Here is a 26268-nt window from a genome sequence, read left to right as displayed (position 1 = left end):
CTTGCCTGGTTATGAGGGTTATGTTGGCCTCATAAAATGTGTTTGGAAGTATTGCTTCTTCTTCAATTTTTTGGAAGACTTTCAGTAGAATAGGAATCAAGTCTTCTTTGAATGTTTGATAAAATTCGCTGGTATAGCCGTCTGGGCCTGGACTTTTATTTTTGGGGAGGTTTTTAATGCTTTTTTCTATTTCTTCTCTACTAATTGGTCTGTTTAGGCTTTCTGCTTCTTCTTGACTCGGTCTAGGAAGGTTGTATTGTTCTAAGAATTTATCCATTTCTTCTAGGTTGTTGAATTTAGTGGCATAAAGTTTTTCATAGTATTCTACAATAATTCTTTGTATATCTATGGTTTCCGTGGTGATTTCTCCTCTTTCATTTTGGATTTTGTTTATATGAGTTCTTTCTCTTTTTTTCCTTGGTAAGTCTTGCCAAGGGTTTGTCAATTTTATTGATCTTTTCAAAGAATCAGCTCCTTGTTCTATTAATTTTTTCTATAGTTTTTCTGTTCTCTATTTCATTTATTTCTGCTCTGATTTTTATTATCTCCTTTCTTCGGCAGGTTTTTGGTTCTCTTTGTTCTTCTTTTTCTAGTTCCTTAAGGTGTGAAGTTAAGTGTTTCACTTGGGCTCTCTCTTGTTTGTTCATATATGCCTGAAGTGATATGAACTTCCCTCTTATCACTGCTTTTGCTGCATCCCATAGGTTCTGATATGTTGTATTGTCATTTTCATTTGTCTGTATATATCTCTTAATCTCTGCACTTATTTCTTCTTTGACCCATTCATTTTTTAAAAGTACGTTGTTTAGTTTCCACATTTTTGTGGGATTTTTTCCCTCTTTTTTGCAGTTGAATTCTAGTTTCAAGGCTTTATGATCAGAAAATATGCTTGGTACAACTTCGATTTTTCTGAATTTGCTGATGTTGTTTTTGTGGCCCAACATATGGTCAATTCTTGAGAATGATCCATGAACACTGGAGAAAAATGTATACTCAGTCACTTTGGGATGAAATGTCCTGTAGATGTCTATCATATCCAGGTGCTCTAGTGTTTTGTTTAAGGCCACTATATCTTTGTTGATTCTCTGTTTGGATGACAAGTCTAGAGCCGTCAGCGGTGTATTGAGGTCTCCAAGTATGATTGTATTTTTGTCAGTTTTTGTTTTAAGGTCAATAAGTAGCTGTCTTATATATTTTGGTGCTCCTTGGTTTGGTGCATATATATTAAGAATTGTTATGTCTTCTTGATTCAGTGTCCCCTTAGCCATTATGTAATGGCCATTTTTGTCTCTGAGTACTTTTGCTGTCTTGTAATCAGCATTATCAGATATGAGTATTGCTACGCCTGCTTTTTTTTGGATGTTATTTGCTTGGAGTATTGTTTTCCAGCCTTTCACTTTGAATTTGTTTTTATCCTTGTTACTTAGATGAGTTTCTTGTATGCAGCATACAGTTGGATTTTCTTTTTTAATCCATTCTGCTACTCTGTGCCTTTTTATTGGTGAGTTTAATCTGTTTACATTTAGTGTAATTATTGACACTTGTGAGTTCCCTATTGCCATTTTATAGATTGCTTTCTGTTAGTTTTGTGTCTTGTTTGATCCTTCTCTTTCATCTTTCTATCTTTTGTTTTTATTTGGTTGTATTCCATACATCTTTCCTCTGTTGCTATCTTTTTTAAATCATGTGCTTCTGTGGTGGTTTTTTCAATGGTGGTTACCTTTAAGTAATGAAGAGGGTTCCTACCCTGTTCATTGTAGTGAACTATTTTTTTTTAAGATTTTTATTTATTTATTCATTATAGAGGAGAGAGAGTGAGAGAGAGAGAGAGAGAGAGAGAGAGAGAGAGAGAGAGAGAGAAGGGGGGAGGAGAAGGAAGTATCAACTCCCATATGTGCCTTGACCAGGCAAGCCCAGGGTTTTGAACCTGCAACCTCAGCGTTTCCAGGTTGATGCTTTATCCACTGTGCCACCACAGGTCAGGCAGTAGTGCACTATTTTGTGAGTACTTTTGCACTCCATTGTCCTTTGCTACTGTTAATCTCCATCCTCTCCTCCCCCTTTATTTTTGTTGTTGTCACAGTTTAAATTTGGTTTTATTGTGTTCTTCTTGGAGCTTTTACTTGTGGCTTTGTTTTTTTTTTTGTTCTTTGTATCTGATTGGAGAACCCCCTTTAGTAATTCCTGGAGTAGGGGTTTTCTGATGATAAATTCCCTCATCTTTTCTGTATCTGTGAATGTTTTTATTTCTCCTTCATATTTGAAGGATAGCTTTGATGGGGATAGTATTCGTGGCTGAAAGTTCCTCTCTTTCAGGACTTTAAATATTGGGGTCCACTCTCTTCTAGCTTGTAGAGTTTCTGTTGAGAAATTGATGATAATTTAATGGACCTTCCTTTATATGTTGTATTCTTCTTTTCCCTGGCTGCCTTGAGAATTTTTTCTTTGCCGTTGGTTTGTGCCAATTTCATTATGATGTGCCTTGGAGTAGGTTTGTTGGGGTTAAGAAAGCTAGGAGTTCTGTTTGCTTCTTGAATTTGAGGCTTTAGTTCTTTCCACAGGCTTGGGAAGTTCTCATCTATTATTTGTTTGAGTATGTTCTCCATTCCATTTTCTCTCTCTTCTCCCTCTGATATACCTATTATTCTTATGTTACTCTTTTTGATGGAGTCAAATAATTCCTACATGGCTATCTCATTTTTTTAAATTTTTGAGTCTCTTTCTTCTTCTCTCTGTTGTGCCTCAAGTTGCTTGTCTTCTATTTTTCTAATCCTCTCTTCTATATGGCCTGTTCTATTAGCTAAGCTTGTTACCTCATTTTTCAGCTCGTGTATTGAGTTTTTCATCTCTGTTTGATTTGTTTTGATAGTTTCAATATCCTTGGAAATATATTCTTTGTGTTCATTGAATTGTTTTCTGAGCTCCCTAAATTGCCTTTCTGTGTTTTCTTGTATCTCTGAGTATTTTTAGGATTTCTATTTTAAATTCTCTGTCGTTTAACTCCAAGGTTTCCAATATATTAAATTTTTTCTCCATAGATTTTTCCTCATCTATCTGTGTTACCTCTCTTTCTTTTGTATCCATGATATTCGATTTTCTCTTCCTTAATGGCATCTGAGGGTGGCTTTGTTGATAGTATTAATGAGATTTAATAAAGAATAAAAAGTAAAAAAAAATAAAAATAAAAAATCAAAGTTTTTAAAAAAATAATTAAATAAAGAAAAATAAATAAAATAAATAAAAATAAAAAGGAAATTATTCCCCCCCTCCTTTTTTCCTCTTCTCTCCTCTTCCCTCTTTCTTGAGAAAATCTTGTGAACTGTGAATTATATTGTACTAAATAGAACAAACAATGCCTATACTGGAAGGCCTGAATTGGGGAGAAGAAATAAAGGGGCAAAAAAAGAAAAAAAAAACAAAAAAGGGGGTATTGACCCACAAAAAGCAAATAAGGAAAAAATTTGGGTCAAGAATAAAATGATTTGCTTTTAGGTGTTGGTTGACTAAGAGTTATGATGAGAGGAATAAGAGGGAAACAGGAAAATGGGGGGACAAATTAAAAAATTACTATTGTATTTAGTGGAACAAGAACTAGATAAAATGGAGAGCCAGGGATGGGAGTACTGCTAGTGAGTTAAAAAGGTGAAGTAAAAAAAAAACCCAAAATGCCACAAACATAAGTTTTGAGTTCCAGATAAGATAATTTGTTCGTTATTGAGGTTTGAATGAGAGGAGACGTAAAGGAGAAAGGAAGAAACTAATATAGAGGGAGAAAAGAAAGAGAGAGAGAGAGAAAAAAAAGAGGGTACCACTAAAAGAAGAAAAAAGAAAAAAGAGGAGAGAAAGAGTTAAGGGTTTTGGAGTACAACCCTCATAGAGAAAAAGGGAGAGGAAAGAAAAGATAATGGAAGATGTAATACTTATGGGTAGTGTAGTTCAAGGAGAGGAAAGAGTAAGACCGGCAGAGAGTTAAACGACCAAATTGGAGGAGGAAACAAATATCAAGAATGAAGATAAGAGAAACAAACGAACAAATATAATTAAATGGGATAGGCTATAAAGTCTGCGGATTATTCTCGATTTTGAAAGGTTATCTTCTTGCTTTTTCTTTTCTCTCCCTCTTCCTGGTCCGTGACTCTGTACCCTGGGTTCTGCCCCTTTGGCACGCTCAGGTAGAGGTTTACAGTTCATAAGTCTCTATGGTGATGTCATGTATTGTGCTTTAGTCTCGTTGGCAGTCGAGGCTCATTAGCATTTATAGGCTCCGACAGTGAGAGACTCCGTGTTCCTGGAGCCTTTCTCCTAGTCTTTCCTTCCTGAATTAGTAGCCTGATAATCCAGCTATGGGGTTGCTGATGCATCTGCCTGGATAGTAAGAGGCTCAAAGAGTTGGCCACTCCCCACTCTGTTCCCAGTCAGCACAGGGCTCTGGGTAAGGCTCAGTCAGTCAGAGCTGCTAGCATAATCAGGCAGGGCTTCCGCCCACTCAAAGACCTCTGGCTCTGCCACTCTGTCCGGTAACACGGGTGGGCACCCACTCCTGGGGCGCTTGGAGGAAACTCTTGCTCACTATCTGTGCACAGACCAGGATATGAGGCCGGAAGTCTCACACTCTGAGTGAAACCCCCACCCACACGGAAAAGTTCCAGAGTTTGAATTGGCTCTCGCTCCCTCCCCGTGCGCGGCTTTTTTTTAGGGTGATGGGGCGGCCTGGACATTCTGCTTTTGACCCACACAAAGGGCCCTGACTCTGCCCCTCTGTGGGACAACATGGGCGCACACTGCCAAGGCACTCGGAGGAAACTCTCGCTCACTATCTGCGCGTGCAGACGAGGATATCAGGCCGGAAGTCTCACCCTCTGAGTGAAATCCCCGCCCACACGGAAAAGTTCCAGCGTTGGAATTGGCTCTCGCTCCTTCCCCGTGCGCAGCTCCCTCAGGGTGCTGGGGCGGCCTGAGATTCCGCTTTTGGCCCACACAAAGGCCCCTGGCTCTGCCCCTCTGTGGGATAACATGGGCTCCCACTTCTGAGGTGCTGGGAGGAATCTCTTGCCCTCTCTCCGTGCATGCTCACCAGGATATCAGGCCGGCCGCCTCACCCTCTGAGTGAAACCACTCCCGCACAGAAAAGTTCCAGTGTTGGAATTGGTTCTTGCTCCCTCCCCGTGCGTGGCTTTCCCAGGGCACTGGGGCGGCCCGGAGATTCTGCCTTCAGCCCACACAAAGGCCTCTGACTCTGCCTCTCTGTGGGACAACATGGGCACACACTTTCGGGGCTTTGGAAGGAATCTCTCGCCCACTATCTGCGCGCACTGACCAGGAGATCGGGGAAAATGGCTGCCCCACTTGTCTTTCTTTGTCTGGGTTTGGCGCGTGTGTTAGCTTGTATTGACTGGGTTGCCACAGGCACAGTTTTTCCTCGGCTTGGATCTTCGTGCCACAGCCTGGTTCAGCCGTTTGTGCCGCGGCCTGGATCTATTCACCCCCTTTGCCCGCCTCAGTTTCTATATTCTCAGTTCCCAGTGAAAGCCGCCCTGTTTAGGTTAGTGAGGAAAGCGGAGCATTTCTTACTCCCTATTTTTTTCGGGGTTTGATTATATATTTAGCCAATTTTTCTCTTGACTAAACCTTCGGGTGCATTGCGAAACATCTGGAGGCTCCAAGGATAGGTTTTTCTGTTTCTAGTTGAAGATCTTGTTGAGTTTTGGGGGAGATTTATCGGTATCGCTTCCTATGGCGCCATTACGCTGACGTCATCTCCCATGCTTCTTTTTTTATCGCTTCATATTTATTTTGAAAGAATCCCTAATTTTTATGAGCAGTGTATATTGAGATACAAGTTACTTACAATAAAATGTACCTATTTTAAATATAATGTTTGAAGTGTTTTCAATAAATGTACATATATACATTCATGTAACTACCACCATAATCAAGATAGAGAACATTTCTATTACTTCAAAAAATTCCTCACTTCTCTTTGTAGTCAGTAAATCCCCGGGCCCTAGATCTGGCCAAACATTGATCTTTTTTTGTAATGATAGGATAGCTGTGTGTTTTCTAAAATTTCATCTGAATGTATTCATACAGTGTTGTATCTCTTTGTTGGTTTCCTTCTCTCAGCATGATGCTTTGGAATGTCACCAAATTGTTGTGGCCTCAGCAATATGTACTTTGCATTGTTGCATGTCATGGCTATGTATGCAGTATAGCTGTATTGTGACTATGCCACAGTTTGTTTACCTACTGAACAATTGGTGAATATTTGGGTTGTTTTAAAGTTTTTTGGGTTATTATGAATAAGACTGAACATTCATATACAAGTCCTTTTGAGAATTTATGGTCTTATTTTTATTGGGTAAATACTTAGGAGGAGAATTGCTGAATCATATGACAGATATTAAAAATGTTAAAAACCTGTCAAACTGTTTCCCAAAATGATTTTTTCCATTTTACATTCACACCAACAATGTTTAAGAGTTCCCAGTATTCTACTCTCTCACTAGCATTTGACATTGTCTTCCAAATTTTAACTATTTTGAGAAATGGATATTTCTCAATCCATTATCACAGACATGTTTGATAACTTGAAGTATTTTTATATGCTTATTCCCCATTAATAATGATGTGAAAATTATATTATATGGCATTAACCATTATATATCTCGTGTGTGTGTGAAATGTCTGGTTAGTGCTTGGTATTGGATTTATCTTCTTATTTTGGGTAGGAAGATTCTTGACACATTCTGGATACAAGTCCTACATCAGATGCATCTATTGCAATATTTTCTCCTAGATTGTGACTAAAAATATAGTTAAAGAGTGGATGTTTCTAGATTTTATTTTTACTAAATCTGGAAAAAATTTTCACATTATTGCACAACTATTTTTCTTCTCCTTCCCCCCGTTGTACATGTTTGACTGGTTAATATTGTTCCACGGGTCCCTGTGGCTGTATTACTTTCCTTTATCTTTTTTCTTTTTTTATGCTTCAGTTTTGTGTGTCCCCAAGTTTTCTGATCTTTTCTATATCAGTATTCAAACTGCTGTCAAATCCAGTGAATTTGTTTTTATTTTAATATTCTACTTTTAGCTCAAGAAATTACATTCTATTTTTTACATATTTTATTTCTTTTTATTATATTTGTATTTTATTTGTTATCAAATATGTTTATAATAATGGTGTTAATGTTCATTTCTCCAAATTATATTATCTCTGTTACTTCTGTATATATTGCTAATGACTGATATTTCTGGTTATATTTTCTCTGAATGGCTAGTAACATTTTATGGGATGCTGCACATAATGAATGTTGTGTTGTTGAGTGTCTGGATTTTATTTTCCTCCCTTGTGGAATGTTAAATCTTGCTTTAGCCAGCCATTAGGTAACTTTCGAATAAGCCTAAATTTTAGAGGCTTGTTTTTAAGTATTAGGGGGAGTCCAGTGTAGCCTTACTAGTGCTTTGCCTTACCTGTAAGGTGTGAATTTACAGGATCTCAACAGAATGTTTCGGCTATTCACTGAGGTCTTTCCACTCCAGCTCCATAGAACACAAATGTCTTCTAGCTTTCTGTGAACGCTACACATGAGGATGAGAGCTCATAAGTTGGTTATGGGTTTTATTTTTACCTGCCATGTGGAATCTCAAGTTATGTGTATATAGTTCAGTTCTATCAACTACCTAAAGGGCAGATTTCTTGAGCATTTTGTCCGTATAGCTCAATTATCCCCAGTACCATGCCCATGTGTTCTAGGCTTCCTACCCTTCCCGAACTCGACCTCTGACGTCTAATCTGAGGGTATCACAATCCTCCCTCCATCACAATCTAGAAGGTGACTCTAGACAGAAATCTGTAACAATTTCAGTGCTCACCTCCTTTATTCCCTTTCTTTCATGGATTACTCTGCTGACTTTATCTAATGTTTAAAATCAACCATTTTATATATTTTATCTGAATTTTTTTTTAATAATGAGGGGTGGGGGAGTCTGATACAAGTTCTAAACAGTCAGAAATGGATTTCTATGAAAGAAAATTTTTTTCTATAGTATTTCATTATGGAAATTTTCAAACATATAAAAAAAGTTGAGAAAAGATGCTAGCAAGTTCTTATACATGTGATTCATCTGTGATAGTTACCAGCAAAATACCAAACTTGTTCACTTATATACTCTCTTCCATCTTCCAAGTCCCCTCACCCATTTTAGATTACTTTTAAACAAGTTTGGAGGAAGAATTTAAAGCAAAAAGTGGGAAGACAATGCTATGTTAAAGACAAAAATAATGGCCCTGGCCAGTTGGCTCAGCAGTAAAGGGTTGTCCCGGCATGTGGAAGTCCTGGGTTCGATTCACAGCCAAGGCACACAGTAGAAACGCCCATCTGCTTCTCCACCCTTTCCCCTTTCTTTCCTTTCTATATCTCTCTTCTCCTCCTGCAGCCAAGGCTTCATTGGAGCAGGGTTGGCCCAGGCACTGAGGATGGCTCCATGGCCTCTGCCTCAGATGCTAGAATGGCTCCAACTATAACAGAGCAACACCCCAGATGGGCAGAGCATCGCCCCCTGATGGGCATGCTAGGTGGATCCTGATCGGGCGCATGCGGGAGTCTGTCTGACTGCCTCTCTACTTCAAACTTCGGAAAATACAAAAAAGAAAAAAAAGACAAAAATAACATAAGAGAAGTTGTATTTATTGAATCCCTACTTTTTTAGTTAGAAGTTATTCCTGAACTATTGATCTAAATTGGTTTTTCTTAATCTCAGAAACTTTATACCTTACTTTAATCTTTTTGAAGACTGCCAAATATTTTGAATAAACTTCATCTTTTAGAGTAGTAGTTTATTTTTTTTAGAGCAGACTCACAGCACAATTGAGTGTAAGGCACAGAGACTTCCTGTATTCTCTCTGTCCCCATACAAACATAGTTTCCACACCATAGTTTACATTTGGTAGAGATTGATGAGCCTGCATTGATACATCATTATTACCCAAAGCCAGATACTTATAAATATATTATGCATTGGATTTGTGTTGGTACTTTTGTTGCTAAAAGTCATTACAGTGAGGCAAATAGTTTCAATTATTTATGTACCTCAAGCATTTTCTTGTGTATAAAATATAATCTAATTTGGTTAAAGTGGATAAAATATAGTAATCTCACAGTTAATGGCTGCCATGGGAATGATGTGAAAGAAACTTTGCAATAGGTACATGTGCATTATAATATGTAGCATTTAATTCACATCTGCTATATCAATGGTTTAAAATGTCATGTAAAAGTAACATATATAATATGGTGGATATCTTTAAAGGAATCCAAGAAAAACAAATAAAGTGAATATTTTTCTGATGGATTAGTGGGATTATTTTTCTTTTAAAATTCTCTTTAGTACTGTTTCATCAATAAAGACAAAATGAAATAAATGGAAAAGGGAATAAATAATTGGAGGCATATGATTAGTGACAAACCAGTTGATTTAATTTACAAAGCATGATGATATTGAGGCCAGAATTTGAACCTTACTGAAAGAAGAAAGAAAGAAACATAGAGATGAAGCCAAATGTAATCAAAGGAAAAGTCTTCAGAATGAAAGTTGAGAGATAATCACCCATAGCTAAACCAAGACCTTTAATACACTAATGAAGATCCACAGGTTTTAGCTCAAAATATTATGGTTGGCAATTGTGGAAAGTTGATAACCTTGTCCCAACACTAAAGATGTTTTGGACATATACGTACGAGTTCACATGATTTTAAGTTCATAGTTTTTATCAATGAAAGTAAACTTATATTGAAATGAAAATTTCATTGTGGGTAGTATTTTCTCTACTTTGTTATAAATTTCATAAACATTTTTAAAACTATGATTGTACATTGTGCTGAGAATATTTATTTCTCTAGTTATGTAGGGAATTTTCTGAATCATGGATCATGATTAATTGGTATTGAGTCATTTCTCTGTTTCAAGTTCACATAAACTGTTCTCAATGATCTGTTCATCAATATTCCATTTCTAACATATTGCCAATGAGGGGTGCTGATGGGTGTGCCAGTGTGTGTGTGTTATGAAATGACAGTTCTTTAATTCTGTTAATGTTGAGGTGAGTGAAGGTTAGTTATCTTCCCTTCTAAACCTTGCATGAAACATTTATTAGAAAGCAAACACACACACACACACACACACACACACACACACACACTCATATAGTTTGTTCTGTAAGCTTAAGGAAATTCTAGCTCTGTGTCTTTTTAGGTGTTGTGACCACCACATAAAAGCCTCAGTTGATACAAATATCAAAACACTAAAGGCAAGATTCTCTCATCAATCCTCTTATCTTTAATTCATCTGTGTGAACTCATTTCTAACACCACAGTATTAGTCTAGAAGCCCGTTTTCATCAATGAAACCCCATTTTTGACAGTAAATATTCTAATTTTCAAAATGTTAGTTGCTGATGGAAATACATACACCAGAAGACTTTAAGTAGTTACCCCAAGGAATGTGGGTTTTCCAAAGAGAATGACACCCCTCTATTGTTGTAATTTTTAAAAAAATAGAATGCTTGCCACCCCTCAATTTTAGCTTACTCTAAGTAACCCAAACATAATAATACATTGTATATGCTACAGTATTTTAAGGAAGATTACAGACATCATCATAATTTATATGTTTGTAATATTAAGGACAATAGTAGATATGCTCTAAACATCCTTATTTACAGCTTCTGTGACAAAAATGTCACGTGGATCCTTGAATGAACCGTGCTGTATTTTGTAGGATCATCACCTCCAGTTGTTCACCACAATGATTCAGCTACTTAGTTTTTCTGATGAAGAATTTCACATAAATAGTAAGCAGCAGAACTAGAACACAGATTTTCTAGGTTCTGATTCTAAAGTATGTACTTATTTCCATGGCCTAATTCTTCTACTTTTTCTGTCACATGTATTATTTATTATTGATTTAAATTTATTGTGTTTACATAGATTCAAATGTCCCAACTGAATACAACCCCCTCTCCCCTGTGTTCCCCTCAACATCCCCCTTGCCCCTCTCCCCTTCCCTCCAGGATTTGCTGTCCTGCTCTCTATAACGCTGTGCTATGTCTATATAATTTCTTTTTATTTTTTTTATTTTTTATTTTTCTGAAGCTGGAAACGGGGAGAGACAGTCAGACAGACTCCCGCATGCGCCCGACCGGGATCCACCCGGCACACCCACCAGGGGCGACGCTCTGCCCACCAGGGGGGGCTGCTCTGCCCCTCCGGGGCATCACTCTGCCATGACCAGAGCCACTCTAGCGCCTGGGGCAGAGGCCAAGGAGCCATCCCCAGCGCCCGGGCCATCTTTGCTCCAATGGAGCCTTGGCTGAGGGAGGGGAAGAGAGAGACAGAGAGGAAGGGGGGGGTGGAGAAGCAAATGGGCGCTTTTCCTAGATGCCCTGGCCGGGAATCGAACCCAGGTCCCCCTCACGCCAGGCTGACGCTCTACCGCTGAGCCAACCGGCCAGGGCCTGTATATATAATTTCAACAATCTCTTTTCCTTCTCTGATCCCATCCTCTCATTTCCTCTGTCTGCTTTCCCTCTGGTCCCTTTGATCCCACCTCTGTCTCTATTCTGTTCCTCAGTTCTCATTGTTCATTGGATTCCTCAAATGAGTGAGGTCATATGATATTTTTCTTTCTCTGCCTGGTTTATTTCACTTAATGTAATAGTTTTATAAGGAGTCCTGCAAAATATTGTAGGTATATTTCTGTTAGGACTTCTGGGGGGGAAATAGTTTATAGGAAAAGAATAGTTTACAGGAAAAGAAAGGATCTAGGATCTTTCAGTTTATTAAAAGTTGTGCCAAGGGGAAAAAATGTGAAAAACCTCATTTTTGTTAATGAAAATAACCAGTGTCTGTATAAAGATATGACTCAGATCCATTGAAAATAGGTTGAGGTGTAGTTTTGTTTTTTTCACATAGAAACTTATGGGAAATCACAAAAACAGGGCCTTCTCCTGAAGACTACTGCCAGAGCTTTTAGACAACGGAATAACAAAACTCTTTTTTTGGGTCCATAGACCCAAATCAAGGTTCAGATTAATGGGTTTTGAAAAGTAGTTCTTTAATGATTCCAGTTTCCTGGGGATGAACCCTAGTTCTGAGCACACTTAGGATGCTTTTCCTCAGTGAATGTTATCTAAGTATCTTTAATAAAGTTTCTAAATAGATTTGTGTCATTATTTATGTTCAAAGAGTAAGCTTCTTATTTTGAAAACTAGTTTTTAAATATTATAAACCTCAAAATTCAGGATTTTGAATATAAAAACCAAAAAATAAAAAAAACAAAGAGCATGCTTTTATTACAAAAATAACTATCAGTAGGATTCTATTATACAGTTGCATACTGTCTTAACTCAACAACATATCATAAATTGGATGGCTTAAACAGCAAAAATTTATTGCTGGGAAGTCCAAGACCAAGATGTCAGCATGGCTAGTTGCTGGCAAGAACTTTCTTCCTGGCTTGTAGACAGCACCGTTTCCCTCCCTCACATGGTGGAGAGGTAGAGAGACACAGGCCCTCTGGAATCTCTTTTTGTAAGGACATTAATCCCATCATGAGGGCCCCACCTGCCCGGCCTCATCTAATCCTGATTACATCCCAAAGCCCCCTCTCCAGATACCATCAGATTGGAAGTTAGGTCTTCAGCATACACATTTTAGAGGGATACAAACATTCAGCCTGTAAAACTTATCATCATCACCTTTAAAGTCAAGAGTCATACCACTCATTAACAGTTTTTCACTCAAGTAGAATAACACATGCAGGTTATTTAAATTAGCTTATTTTACTCACATTGGATTAAGACATATTTTGATGGTTGTGATGATGATAGGGAAATCAGTGCTTGGCCAGAACTTTCTGTGTTACTTTCCCTAGAACGTATTGACCTCTGAGGTTATTTATTATTTATGAATGTTACTATGAAAGTTATGCAGAAGATAGCAGAAGTTGATTGCTGCTGAAGTGATAATGATGCCTACTCAAGTTTCAGATTCAGAAATGAAAGTTATTATTATGAAGCCAGCTTTTTTGATATTAATAGGACCAGTGATATAATGAATGTAAAAGAGTTTTGAGAATGAGCTTAAATGAAAGATTAGTCTACTATCTGTGAGCAAAGTGTTATTCAGTTTCTTTTAAAAAGAAAGTGAAGGACATTGGTTAATCCAGTGAGTATTTTAAATGCAAGAGTTTATATCATATCATGGCATCATAATAGTTAATATGAAATATATAATATGATTATAGTAAATACCTACACAGTAGTGACTTTAAATATATGTATAACTAATGTGCAGTGGATTATTCAGGAAAAATTAATTACAATCTTTTTATTAGGCGCAAGCTATTTTTTCAGTCAAACTCAGTTGTTTATTTAAACCATGAATCAGACTCAAATTTCTATTTTCACTCATGACAAACTTGGTTAAGAATAGTTATATATATTTAAAATTGATATTTTTTCCTGTATATTTACAATTATAGTATACTTAATAGTCCTTGTTTACTGGTTCTTAAAACAGTTTTTGTTCCTCTTTTTTTTTTTTCTGTTCTGGTTAAACTGAGCCTTTTGAACTGAAATTAATTTTCTAGCAAAAAAAAAAGAGTAAAGGGAGGACCTTTGTATTCTCACAAAATCTGTTTTGTAAAAATACCTAAATATTGTCAAAGTAGCAAAATGTTTTCTGTAGAGGTTATTTTTCCCCCAATCTAATTAAATAGTAGAATCAGATCTAATTGTAAGATGATTTTTGAACTGAAGGATCATTTGGAAAATTTTCTAAAATATCTTTCCACTCTTGGCCCCATACATTTCAGAATTTGACATAAATCTAAACACTCTCATTTCCAGGTCATGTCAAAAATCTAAACTGTTTGTTCTACAGTGGTTTCTAAAGACACGGAAGCCCATTATCCAGGAGCAGCTTTTCTTATTCACACATTTCGCTTAGAATCATTCACATAAAGTGGAACCCTTCATCACTGGGTTGTTTGTTTTGTAATTAAGGGAGGGAGTAAAGGGGTCTTTCTGATTTTTTTTTTTTTTTGCTTGAAGCACAGATTTCACATTATGGTCATGCTTATTGTCACTTTGGGGACGATAGTTATATATATATAACATTTATATAAATGTATTTAAGTATTATATATTTGTTTATATATTTATACATTATATTTAGAAATAGTAATTCTATGTGATATATATATATATATATATATATATATACATATATATATATACTGCTCACAAAATTTAGGGATATTTCAAAATGAATATGAAGCTATAAAAGGGAGAAAGGGAGAAATTTTACCTGAAGTATTACTAAGTCTTGTTGCTACATATTTCCCTTTCAATATGGTTTGAATTAAAGCAAATATTAAAGGTAAAAGAAACCCTGAAGAAAACCCTGCTATTAACTTCATAGCTTTTGTTGACTTACTGTTAATTTTATTGAAGTTCTTGCTTTAACACAGCAAAACTCACAGGTCTAAAATTCATTAGAAAATAAGAAACAAAAATGTTCTTACTCAACCTGCTACTAGAGCCTCTCTTTAAAGCAGAGGCAGTACCTGGGCTGGAGTTTGAGTCTTGACTCTTAAGTATGATTTCTGTGACCATGAGAAAGTTGCTTAGTATCTGAATCTTTAGCTATTTTCTTCTGTGAGATTGAGATAACTACTCTCCCACAGGATCAAATGATAAAATGAATAGGTGATTCAAAAACTGTTCTGGGACTGAAAAACGCATCTATAGATCTGTACTTCTCCCATATGAAACTCATAAATAAGTGATGCATTTTTATTCAGCTTTTTAGCTATCCTCGGTTTTACCCATGTAAAGTACCAATATATTTTCTCATTGAACTATTTTGATTGAGAATTTTTCTAAAAATAATTTCACATGTAATTGCTTTCTAAAATGCATGATAGCATTGCTTTATATTTACATATTCATTCATTCAATCATTAACAAAAAACTGTTGAGAGCCGTTCTATACGATGCTCTCTGCTAGAATCTATATATAAACTCATGGAAAAACAGACATAGGTCCAGTTTTCACAAAGTGTGTGAGAACTAGCAGGGAGACAGGCACTAGATAGGTAAAAACAAAAAATAATAATAATAAATGCATACACATTGTGATGTGTTAAGGGAAACAAGATAGTAGTACAAGAAAGAACAGGGAAGTACTACTTTCAATTGAGTGATCAAGAAAGTTCTCTCTGAGAAAGTGAAATTGAAGCTGAGATCTGAAGGATGAGAGATAGCAGCAGTCTTATGGCCCATGGGGGAGAGCATTTCAAGTACTGAAAACATCAATGAGAGGCCTTGTAGGAAAAGGGCCCTTTTAGTTTTCAAGAAGACTGAAATACATGGTGGCTGGAACACAGTGACCCAGGGAAGAATTATCTGACATAGAATCCTATAGAGATTATAAAGCACATTACAGAAAATAGCTTAAGGCAACCAGTTGAGATACATAAGACATTAATTTTTTAACAAATATAGGCATTGAGGGTAAAGGAGGATGACTTGACCAATGTTACCTTGCCAGTAGCTTAGATTAGAGCTCCAGTATCTGACACCTCTTCCTCCTGTGAAAATCTCCTGGCTAAACCTTTTCACACTTCAATAAACCAAAACCCTAAGGGGCAGTTGAAGTGTGGAAGGACAGTCTTTTGGATTCTTGTATTTGAATCACAACTTTCTATTTTCTTTGCTCTTGGGTAGTAACTCTTTTACATGATGTCAGCTATACCCTTCTCCTTTTCTGAAGAGCTGCAACATGGTAATTAGCATATTTAATTTTGTGGGTATGTGTAAAGTAATTATCAGTAGCCTCTGAGTTAGAGTCCATGGGACTCTTCTATTAATATAGTCAATGAACTCAGGTGTGTAGACTTTGGTATGTTCTCTGACTGTTCAGAAGCAAAGTTTTTTTGGTCCTTATTTAGATATTTTCATGATAAATGAAGTTATGAGGGTACAATATTAGACATATGAGGCATTACTGGTGTTTGGGAAGGAAACTATGTATTCCCATTATTTTGTTGTCTCAATAGACTAAGCAGTGATATATAATTATTCTTAATTGTAAAATTGATTTTACATTGGAAATATTTGCCTATAAAATACAGCATATTCTGCTGTAGCAAAGGACAGCATGCTTACTGCCCATTATAATAAGTTTGGGTTCCCTAAACTCAGAGTTGTTTTGCTGTAATGTAACCCAGATGACGTGTTCCCCTGGGGAATGATGAAGACATCATAGGTGATTAATGGGATATGAGAGAAATTCATGAACACCATTAGTGAACATGTTGACCAATTTTTTTGGTCAGTTGGGGAATAAATGGTCCTCCATTTTTTTTCCAGTTAATGGCAATGAATTGAGGAAAGGTGGTCATAATCTAAGTACCCAGAAATAGATTCAAGCTCAGCTACTTGGATGGTGTGCTGGTGGCTTACTCCATCCTAGGCACAGGGACTTCCTTGCCAATCTCTGGATCAACTTTAGGTCCATCTTATTGTGAGAAATAGTACAATGAGTCATCTGTTCTGGAGGAAAGTTCTGACCCTCTCCAGACAACAGCTCTCATTTCACGTGCTAAGCAAGGAAGGGGGGACTTTGAAAACATTATAGTTAGGAGCCAATCAAATGGCTAGAAATTTGACTGGTTCCCTTGAGAGATGAAAGTGTGGGCTCTATAATAGTTGTTAAAAAAGAATGTCAAAACTTGGTCAATTTTGCAGTTCATTTCTCCTGTAGTCTGTCATACCAACCTTAGACCCATTAGGGAGCAGTAAAAGGGTTTAGAGTTCCTGCAGTGGGTCTGAGCTGCTGTAAAGGAGTATGGCCTTCTTGGGGGATTTCCCTGAATTAAAAAGCTCCTATGGAGGCCCTGGCTGGTTGGCTCAGTGGTAGAGCGTCAGCCTGGCGTGCAGAAGTCCCTGGTTCGATTCCCGGCCAGGGCACACAGGAGAAGCACCCATCTGCTTCTCCACCCCTCCCCCTCTCCTTCCTCTCTGTCTCTCTCTTCCCCTCCTGCAGCCGAGGCTCCATTGGAGCAAAGATGGCCCGGGCGCTGGGGATGGCTCCTTGGCCTCTGTCCCAGGCGCTAGAGTGGCTCTGGTCTCGGCAGAGTGACGCCCCAGAGGGGCAGAGCGTTGCCCCCTGGTGGGCATGCCGGGTGGATCCCGGTCGGGCGCATGCGGGAGTCTGTCTGACTGTCTCTCCCTGTTATCAGCTTCAGAAAAATACAAAAAAAAAAAAAAAAAAAAGCTCCTATGGAAACCATAGATTAGGTGATGAGTTGTATTTGGGTTCTTACCACCCTGAAATGCTGATGAAGATGATCTGCTAGGAAATGAGAAATTGACTCAAAGAAATCTAGACAGCCCTGGCCGGTTGGCTCAGTGGTAGAGCGTCGGCCTAGCGTGCAGGAGTCCCGGGTTCGAGTCCCGGCCAGGGCACACAGGAGAGGCGTCCATCTGCTTCTCCACCCCTCCCCCTCTCCTTCCTCTCTGTCTCTCTCTCTTTCCCTCTCGCAGCGAGGCTCCATTGAAGCAAAGATGGCCCGGGCGCTGGGGATGGCTCCTTGGCCTCTGCCCCAGGCGCTAGAGTGGCTCTGGTCGCGACAGAGCGACACCCTGGAGGGGCAGAGCGTCGCCCCCTGGTGGGCGTGCTGGGTGGATCCCGGTCGGGCGCATGCGGGAGTCTGTCTGACTGTCTCTCCCCGTTTCCAGCTTCAGAAAAATACAAAAAAAAAAAAAAAAAAAGAAATCTAGACAAATTCTAGTAGTCATCCCATTTGCTGGGTGAAAGTCCCATAATTCTTCTGCTGAAACAAAGATAAAACTTTAGAGATGTTATTATAATAATAGAGCAGTAAATATCGTAAATTAAAATAGACTGATTAAAACAATTACTGCTGTGCAACTTAAGCTCAAGTCATCTAAAAGGAGTGAAGACCATAGCCACAGATAGTGCAGTTATGGCTATTAAGTCCAGAGGTTCTGCTGAAATAGATGATGTCAGTAATGATGATCTTGCTCCCCAGTACAGTGCCTTCTTTGCATGGACTGAAAACTTGAGAAGCTCATATGATTGAGTCCTGAGCCAGCTGTCAGTCAAAGCTAAAAGTAAATGTACCTTCCTTACTAAAAGGAGTTGTTCTTTCCCCCTGTAACCCTAGATTGTTCCCTCTCTCTCTACCCCAACTTTAGCTTTTCTAAGGAGAAAGATATAGGTTAGGAATGAGGCTGTGGTCTCCCTGTCCTGATGGAGGACCAAAAGTCTTATGCACTCAACCAAATAATATGTAAGAAGCATCCTACATGCTGGGAAACTCTGGAGAGGGGAGGGACTTAAACTTCCAAGCTGCCCATTTCACCATTCTACCTTTCCCATGGAAGGAGGAGGTGCCTGAATTTAGTGACTGTTGCTTTGTAGGGTTTGCACTGTAGGAAGAAAGCTCACAGGCCTTGTGGTGGGGCCCATTGAACCAATTCAATATAGCATTGTTGTAGCTTACACTGCCGAATTTTACATGATTACAGGGAGTCCTAGAGTTACGACACAGTTCCATTCCTATGACAGTGACATAACCTGAATTTTGATGTAAGCTGAAACACACCCTAGCCTAATACACATGGAACACTTGCACTTTTAACAGTCCAAAATAATGTAGGTAAGCATTACAGGGGATGCTAACTCCTTCACTCATATACTCCATTACTGCATATTCTTCTGCCGCAAGCAGCCACAAACTAGTTCATCCATGTTGTCTGTAAGTATGATGCTAATGGCGTAAGCCGAAACACTCATGTCTCAATTTTTTTTAGTTTTTATGGGAGTGTCATAAACTCAAAGAGACTGTCATAACCCAAGGACCCCCTGTGCACTGTAAATGTTTATAAAGTCCAGCAGGGACTTCTCCTGATCCAGAAGAGCTGCTAATATGTTTTGTGCCCCACAATCATAGTGACCTCTTTTGAGCTTCAGGTCACTGTGACTTTCCTAATTGGAGCCTCTATCAATTGACCTGGAGGTAACACTTGATGTTTTGGATTCATTTATGCCTGACATGCATACTAGGTACAGTCCTTTTGAGTCAAACTGAACGCCTGGCCAATGGAGGCTTCATCATTCCTCAGCCTGGTACTCTCACTTTGGAGTGGTTCAACTCCAGTAACAAGGTGGGAAGGGCCCAGCCAGCCTCAGTTGTCAAATGGAAATGATGTGGCCAGGAATGCAACTGGGCTGACACCAGCAGCATCTTCACTTCACCTGAACATGTGGCAGCTCTTCCTTTGGGGAAAACTTAATCTTTTTGATTCATAGGAGGTTCCGTTAAGTGTGGGGCCTGGTTCACTGACAGATTGGTTAAATTGAAACCTAATGGCATCCACTGAGCTTCTGTGACTGTTCAGCCTCACCATAAGCTATTGCAGAATAGATAGTGTCTCTGCTCAGTGTGCAGAATTCAAAGCAGTTCTCATAGCACTGGCCAATGCTTCCCTTAATGAATCTTGTTATATATTTACTGTCTTTGGGAATGTTACCAGTGACCTAGGTGTTTGGCCTGCCACTTGAAAAACTACCAACTGGCAGATTTAACATACCCCTGTTGGGGGCTACAAGCTGTGGAAATGGTTAAGCTGTCAGGATCGTTCATGAAGACACTTATGGTGAATACCTAGTCTCTGATGAGAACCAACTGGAATCAAGGTGCTGATTCAGCTGCACCAACCAGAGTGCTGTCATTGCTGCCCCGGTGTGTTGTTGAACTGGGCTTACAGCACATCCATAGTCACAAATGAGAAGTCACTCTGTTTCAGAGGAAGGGGTGACCAGCATAGAAGACTGGTAACTCCTGCTTATGGTGGGCCTGTTTGTCTCAGTGAGGGAAGATGTTTTGCAGGAGTTTATCCCTGCCATCCTGACAGATTAACAGCATTGGACCCCCTCTAGGGACTGTCAGTGGTGTCTCATTGCTATTGACACTTTCTCAGGTTATGGCTTTGCTGGCCACATCAATCAGCTAACTCCAGCCACACCATCGTGGTCCTTAAAGTTGGTCTATATCAGTATGACAGTGGTGTACTGTCTATTACAGAAGCCAGGGCTGATAGGCAGGTATTTATTCAGTGGCTCCTCCCTGCTCCCAGTCATCCACAAGCATTTCATATTGTTGAGCATTGGGAAAGTTTTCTTCAAAACAAATTGTAAAAAACAATTTGATTACTGAATCCAACAAGCCCTAGTTAGGAATTGCCTCTCAGCCACTTCCTGGGTTATGATCAGGATGAAAGGGTTGAGAGGTTATGTCACATATTATATTTTGAAAATTTGAGGTATTTTCTTGACCATTTCTAGACAGGATGAGTCTTTCTTTCCCCTAATAGCTACTCTAGGCCAACTGTTTGGTTCACCCTCTCGGTGACAGCCTAGTCAAAAGGGGTTGAAACAGAGGATTCAAATTTCTTCAGCCACTTGAGTTTTCTTGTTGTATTGAATCATCCTAGGTCATAATCATGTTGATCACTTGACTGAATAGTTGCTCTTTGAGTCAGTCCCCTACAGCAGACCTTATAGGCAATGTGGGGAACATATAGGCCTGTGTAAGTTTTATAAAAATAGCCTTGACCCTTTTGCTTATGATATTTCTCATTAAAAGATCTGCATGCAAGTAGGGGATGATTGGAAAGAAGTGAAGTTGTAGCTACTGGAACATGACACATGATTTTGTAGTGATGAGGGGCAGAGTAACAAGTCTGAATGTGTGGACTTTGCTGTCCTTAGACCTGGGAGGTGCAGTGGTTGGAAAAACATTCAGGGCTGTTTGTCTTTCACAGCCGCACTTAGAACCTTCCTCTTGAAGGAAAATGCCCTCCTATACTGTTAAAAGCACCTTAAATTTAACTGATTTCTGGTCTGCTACTTGTGGCAGCTTGGATAGGTTTGAACTCCATTTTCCTTAACCTTAGCACATCTATAAGCCACAGCAGAAACTGATCCATTTTATTCAGGTCTCATGAAAAGGGGCTATGAACACCTTTACGTCTTCCCCATCATTCCCGGAGCTATGATTCATTCATTCCAGGACTGAGATTGAACTGACTGGTTCCCCAAACAATACTAGACACAGTTACTGGAGCTGATCTAGGAATGTGAAGGCCCATCAACTGACCTAGAAGCCATGTTGCAGGCACCTTCCACCCGTGCCTTCCCAATTGATGTCAGTTCCACTTATAGTGCCCTGACGGTTGTAAGAAACATTTTCCTTCTGGGCATTCTCTGTGTTAATGTTGGAACTGTGCTTGTTGTGTAAAACCCTTTTATATTAGGAGTGTCATAAGAGATTTTACGTTGAAAATTATAGATTATATACTCATCCGATATAGAACTCTGTCCAAAATAAAGCTACGCTGGGTCACTCAGGAAAGTTTCATGGAGGGGTAACTGACTCATAACTTGTGTAGCCCTGTGGGCCATTATCTCTGTCTCCAATTAGACAAGGTGATATCAAATTTATTCTGATTTTTAGCTGAAGTAATCAACAATAGCACCTTAGCCCTGGAACGTATTCAACCCATGTTCAATTCACTAGCCATGATTGTTATAGATGACAGAATTGTCTTAGAGTTCCTCTTCTGGGCATGTTGGTATTCACAGACCAGACAGAAAGGTCAATAAAGAAACAAGAATAAAGCCACCTGGCTCTCTAAAGGCTGACTTTGATGGTTTATGAGCTTTATTGAGCTGATTCAGTCTGATACTCTGGGGCACATGGTTGAGGTCAGTTCTTCAGGTTCCTGCTGCTCAGATGAATTTAGATGAAGAACCAGAGGAAAGAAAGGGCCCAATGACTCTGGTTTCTAGCTTTATTTACAAGGAAAAATATTGGACAGCAAAGACAGGATTAGTGGAGAAGGAATAGTCCCTAGCACGAGGTTTGATAGGGTTGTGAGATATTGATATAGAGATATAAATTAGGAGTATCTGAGCGTTTGGCATTCAGAGGATGGATATGGAAGGTAACAAAATTTTGAGAATCTGCAGCATATAGATGATATCTAAAACATAAGAATACATAAATCATCTGAAACTTGAATGGTTTGGGGCAGGTCATTCATTTTGGCAATAGTCCCACCTCTGCCTGACCAGCGTCTTTCCTTAAGATTACCCACTTGGCTCTTGAATGTACTTGGGTTTGTCAGTCTTAACAGAAAAAGAAGGAAGAGATGAAACAAATGGCAAATATAATTACTGCATTGATTACTAGATGATGTTTGTTATACAATGGCATGGACATAATTTGCTAAATGTTTATTTAAAAGTAGGCTCTTAGGTTTTGGATTTTATATTCTAATATAGACAGCATATCAGTCACCTGGAGAAGGAGGCTGTTATGCATTTGTGGTGGCTGTTTAGTTTTGGTTCCATATGGTCTCTTTCAGATAAACATTTTGAGAGCTTATTGTACATACAGAAATTTTAAGTTCTTTTTCTCTCCACTCTATGGTTTTAAGTTGTCAGAATTATGTGAGTGCACTTTTGATTTTCTTTTGTTTTCCCATCTTGACTCTGTTTATATCTAGATTTTTAAAATTTTATTTTTAATGGGGTGACATCAATAAATCAGGATACATATATTCAAAGAGAACATGTCCAGGTTATCTTGTCATTCAATTATGTTGGTTACCCATCACCCAAAGTCAGATTGTCCTCTGTCACCTTCTATCTAGTTTTCATTGTGCCCCTCCCCCTCCCCCTTTCCCTCTCTCTCTCCCCCCTCCCCCCGTAACCACCACACTCTTATCAATGTCTCTTAGTCTCACTTTTGTGTCCCACCTACATGTATGGAATAATGCAGTTCCTGTTTTTTTCTGATTTACTTATTTCACTTCGTATAATGTTATCAAGATCCCACCATTTTGCTGTAAATGATCTGATGTCATCATTTCTTATGGCTGAGTAGTATTCCATAGTGTATATGTGCCACATCTTCTTTATCCAGTCATCTATTGATGGGCTTTTGGTTGTTTCCATGTCCTGGCCACTGTGAACAATGCTGCAATAAACATGGGGCTGCATGTGTCTTTACGTTTCAATGTTTCTGAGTTTTGGGGATATATACCCAGTAGAGGGATTGCTGGGTCATAAGGTAGTTCTAGTTTCAGTTTTTTGAGGAACCACCATACTTTCTTCCATAATGGTTGTACTACTTTACATTCACCAACAGTGTAGATTTTTAATATCTTCTTTGGGATTTTTCACAAAGCCATCTTATAGCTATTTAGACAATAAGGAAAAGTAGCAGGAAATGCTATACCTAAGAGGCTGGAGGCATTTTATTGTTTTGGAGAACGAGGGTGCCGGATAGATTATGAAACAATATACAGAAAAATGATGTAGGGAAAAATGAATACAATGAGTATAAGAGCATCAACCTTGTGCTGTTTCTGGGGAATGAGTGGTCAAGGCAGATACGAAGATGGCACCCTGTGGAACTACAGTGACTGACTTATTTTCTGAATTAAAAAGCTTATTAAGTGATTTCAACAAAACCTAAGAGTTGCCATGATCAATTAAATGAATCTCGTTTTGCATATTACGTTGAAGGCATTTGAAAAACACTGGAGTGGTGTCGACACCGTGCGCGTCCCTGCTGTGTACTGCTTCAGCTGTCAGCAGTTCATAACAGCGTCACTTTTATCGGACTGTGGGGCAGGCCTTCTTGCTCGCACTTCTGTCACTGAAAGGTAGACTGGAAGAAACTACTATATACATGGAGGTTTTAGAGGTCAAAGTGTCATTTTCAGTTTTTTCAGATATAAGGCAAACAAGCATTTACCCATAATACAGGCTCTATAGTTTTTTTTTAAACATTCCATTCCTTTGATTTTTGCAATGTGATTAACTCATTTGTACCCATAGGGTATGTCATAATAATTGACAGCATTGACTGACAGCTCTGTACCTGATCTCAAGCATGCGTAGTGAAATCAATTATTGTTAAATGAAATACCTTTAGGAGATGGAGTCTTTGAAAATATGTAGTTCATGCTGAAAAATATATACGATACCACTGACACTCTGAGATGAAAGTCTTTATTTCACAGGTAGAGAAATGGATGCTTAGAAAGAATGGTTTACCTATTTGTTGCAGGTCATATAATTAGTTGGTGGCAATACATTGGGACAAGAAAGGCATTCCGACCATATCTATTGATAAAATGTTATTTTAAAACCATCAATGTAATTTTTCTTCGTATTTTAATAGTGGAAAGTAAAAATATACCATTTTAATTTTATGATTCTAGGAAGACTTTGATGCCCTTATGTAAGCTCAGATAAAGATTATACATATTTCTCATCAGAAAATTTGTAGCTATTTGTATTCTTTAAGAGTTGGAACTCCAAATAACAATTGTTTTCATGTTTATAATATTTTCCTTATTTACCAAGTTTTTACTGCACGTTGCCCTTGGCATTATCCCCTATTCTAACCAACTCCCCTCCCAAGATTAGGGGGAAAATGACCATTGTCAGCCCTCTTCTCTTCACGGAGAATTTATTTCCTACTCTCTTAGAATATTAGGTATGGTTCATTGGGTCTCTATTATAACAGGAACAGACATAAACGTTGCTTCAATGAATATTTCTTGAACTCTTAAGACTTTAGAAAATATTGAATGACTTATAATCCCTTAAGAAAGTAAATATTTCAGAAGCATATTCTGTTGAATTTAAAAATTCAGATTTATCCACAATACTCAAGAAGCTCTAACTGCTTGAAATCCGGATGCAAAAAAAAAAGATTATTTTTAGTGATCCTAACCATATGAGGAACAAAGAACTGAACTGTCAACATGGCGTCTGTAAAATAATTAGTCGACTCGTTTTATTAATGCTGATGGAGCCAGGCAGCTGTCAAGTAAGCATTGTAGGGGCATCAAACCTGGGCTGAGCATGTGCTGCAGGTGGAATGTCCGAGCTTACCCAGTTTCTCTGCAGCAGCAGCAGCAGCAGCAGCAGCAGCAGCAGCAGCAGCCTGTCCTGTGGGGAGACAGCGCCGTCTTCAGTTCCTAAGGGCACTGAGCTTTCTATAGTGCTGCCCAAACCTGAAATAGGTAACAGCTTCTCACTCAGCTCCTCTCTTGAAAATAAAAACGACTTCAAGAAACACTTGTGTTACAAATGACTCAGAATGAGGTATTTTTACTCCTTGGCTCTGTAGGTCTTTATTTTGAAATATTTGCCTCACTGTATCACTTAGCGCCACACTGTAAAGATCAAGGGGAGAAAAAAAAAAAGAAACAGAAATTCATCCCAGATTTATGGAGACAATTTGAGGCAGTAATTCCCATAATGCCTGTAAATGCTAAATTGAAATGTCGTAGGCGGAATTTATGAAATGAGTTTAGTCTTTCTTTTGACATCTCTGAGACACATTTTTAAAGGGAGGAATTGGAAAAGTTGCGTAGTATTGTTTTCTCTAAAGAAAACAATTCTTTTTTTAATAAACCATTAGATAAAAGGGGCCCACAATGCCAAAGAAGAGATTTGTTTGCATTATCCTTTTCTTGAATTTAGCTCTTCTTGTTTACTTCTCATTTCATTAGAACTTACCATATATCTTCTTCCTTAAACAGAAAAGGTTTTATGTTATAAAACATTTTACATAAAATAGTAACCTCTGGGTGAGCATTTCTCATTGTGTGTTCATTCGTTCCTCTGCCTCAAATAAAAATGGAATTAAAAATGCCTGTAATCATCTGCCCACTTTGTCAGCATACACGTGCATGTGCTTAGGGGAAAGAAAAAATGTTGTACTAGCCGAGAGATACAATAATGAAAGCGAACTTTTACAGCCCTTCTCCCTCCTCCAAAAAACAAGACAACAACAACAAAAAGCATTCGCAATGAACAAACAAACAACATAAAGCGTTGGTTGGGGACTTTAACTGAGCACCAAAGCTTATTTATTCCTTATTTAAATGAGTACCATTTCTTAATTTGGCATGAGGTATTTTTCTACATAAATGTTTTGCTTTAAAAGAAATTTAAGTAAAATTCACTTTTAGAGCATTTAATGCAAGGATTTAACTCCTTGAGTAGCTGCACCGGTAGTTTGTGAACATGTCACCATGCCAGCAGATTGACAGCCCAGGAATCAGGGTAAATGCTGTACCTTCGTTTC

At 38.4% G+C, this 26268-nt stretch overlaps 1 protein-coding gene across 9 annotated transcripts in view; it reads left to right on the top strand.

Moving 5' to 3' along the window:
• Window positions 1-26268, top strand: part of EYA4 (EYA transcriptional coactivator and phosphatase 4) — a 299771-nt gene that overhangs the window by 115272 nt on the left and 158231 nt on the right. The gene's annotated exons all lie outside the window — the stretch shown is intronic.

Source organism: Saccopteryx leptura, chromosome 3, assembly GCF_036850995.1.
Source record: "Saccopteryx leptura isolate mSacLep1 chromosome 3, mSacLep1_pri_phased_curated, whole genome shotgun sequence".
Taxonomy (NCBI): domain Eukaryota; kingdom Metazoa; phylum Chordata; class Mammalia; order Chiroptera; family Emballonuridae; genus Saccopteryx; species Saccopteryx leptura.
Note: the sequence above shows the minus strand (reverse complement) of the source record. Positions and strands in the feature narration are given on the sequence as shown.